The sequence below is a fragment of the Lepidothrix coronata genome, unplaced genomic scaffold, assembly GCF_001604755.1.
Source record: "Lepidothrix coronata isolate B3197 unplaced genomic scaffold, Lepidothrix_coronata-1.0 Scaffold121, whole genome shotgun sequence".
Lineage (NCBI taxonomy): Eukaryota > Metazoa > Chordata > Aves > Passeriformes > Pipridae > Lepidothrix > Lepidothrix coronata.
Genome location: NW_016690301.1, coordinates 2848532 through 2850585, shown reverse-complemented (window position 1 = coordinate 2850585; position 2054 = coordinate 2848532).

The following is a 2054-nucleotide window of genomic DNA, read 5'->3' as shown; positions in this document are numbered from 1 at the left end:
TATGTTGGACATCAGGAAGAATTTCTTCCCAGAAAGGGTGATTAAACATTGAAAGGGACTGCCCAGGGAGGTAGTGGAGTCCCCATCCCTGGAGGTGTCCAAGAAATGACTGGATGTGGCACTCAGTGCTCTGGTCTGGTTGACAAGGTGGTGATCAGTCACAGGTTGGCCTCGATGATCTTGGAGGTCTTTTCCAACCTCAGGGATTCTGGGATTCTGTGTCCCGTGTCCTCAAGCTGCTTCTCCACACCACAGTGGCCTGGGAATGCTCTGGCAGCAGTTGGCTCTGCCAGCACCCTCTGCCAGCCCAGAGTGGCACTGGTGCCATTTCAGCTCCCATGGATGCTGCTTCCCCCTTCCCCATTCCTGGTGCTGTTTCCTGGGGCCTCTCCCACTTCCACAGTTTTCCAGCCCAGCTCCTGGCTGAAGCCCTGCTGTCCTCAGGTCCCGCTTCCCCTCCTTGGACACAGTGTCTGTGTGGAACAGACAGGGAAGGGGGGATATGGGAACTGTTTCACCTGCTCCCAAAAGGGAGACACCTCCTGGATTTGTACTGAGTTCCTGGCAGGCAGAACCCCCCCGGGGTATTAAAGCTGCAGTTCAACAGCATCCGTGTGTCTGTCTCTTGTGTTTGTCCTGTGTCTGCCCTCCCTGCAGGAGGGGATCTCTGTCCCTTGGGAGAGGTTTGGGGGCTGGGGGTGTGTCCAAGCCTGGTGACAGTCAGGGGTGAGGGGCGCCTGCTTTATTCCACATGGTCCCAGCTGGGGGTTGCCAGTCAAGTGCCTGGCACAGAGCAGTTTTCCCTCCCTGGGTCACGTTTCCGCAGGGAGCAGCAGCTGGAGGGGAGGGGCAAGAGGGAAGGCTGTGCCCGGGGTAACCGCTGGGGCTGGGGCTGGTGACCCTCGTGCTGGTGACCCCGGCCAGCTGTCCCCACACCCTGGGAGGTGGCTCAGGGGGTCTGTGTGGTGGCATTCGCCAGGCACCGCTGTCTGGCCTCCCGCGGGTGCCGGCTGTGCTCGGCGAGCTCCAGCGTGTCCCGGAGCAGCTCCTGCAGCAGCGCCCGGTGCCGGCGCTCCAGCGCCTCCCGCTGCTCCCCCGCCAGGCGCCGCTGGTCTCGCAGCACCTGCGGGATGCCCGGGCTGTCTGGCACGGCCCTGGCACCGCCGGGAGGCGAGTGCCCAGCCCTCCCTGCCCACCTGCAGCAGGTGCTGCCTGCAGCCCTGCAGCTCCCGCTGGTGATTCCGCAGCAGGGCCTCCAGGTCCCACTCGGCCGCCTCCCGCTCCCGCAGCGCTGCCTCCAGGCTCAGGCCCAGCACAGCCACCTCCTGCTGCCAGCGCACTGTGTCCCACTGCGGGGGACAGGGACAAGGGCACGGCAGCTCTGGGGTGTCCCTGCTCCCTGGAGCTGCCCTCGGGAGAGCAGCACCAGGGCAGCAGACCCGAGGGCAGGGTGGTGGGGTGTGGCTGTGCCCACCTCCCCGCTGTGCTCCCGGGCTGGCCCAGCCCCGGCCCCGAGCTCCTGCTGGAGGTGCCGGCAGTGCCGAGCCCGCAGCCGCTGCCGCTGTGCCCTGGCCAGGGCGTGCTGGACCTCCAGGGATGGGCATGGCTGGCACTGGCTCCCCGCCTGGCACAGAGTGGAGCGGTCTGGGGTGGCACCGAGATCCAGTGCTGCCAGTGCAGAGCGCTGCAGGCACTGCACAGGGACCCCGTGAGCTCCCACTCACCGTGTCACCCCTAGGCCATGGCTGTGGCTGTGGCATTTCACTTTGGGACAGCTCCTCCAGCAGCTCCTGCCCTGCACTGTCTGGAGCTCTGCTGTCCCCTCCCTGGCTGCACCCACTGTCATCCCGTCCTGCATGGGGACAGGGGAGGAGGATGAGTGTGACGTGGAGGCTGAAGAAAGCCACTCAAATGGAGGAGGGAGGCCTTTCCCACCCCGTAGAGCCATGCTCCGTGCCCACATATCCGCCACCCAGGTGTGGGATGCATGTCTGGCCCCGTGCTCCGGACCTGCTGGCTCCAGGGTGGCACTGGTCTGGGTCCCAGGCTGGCCT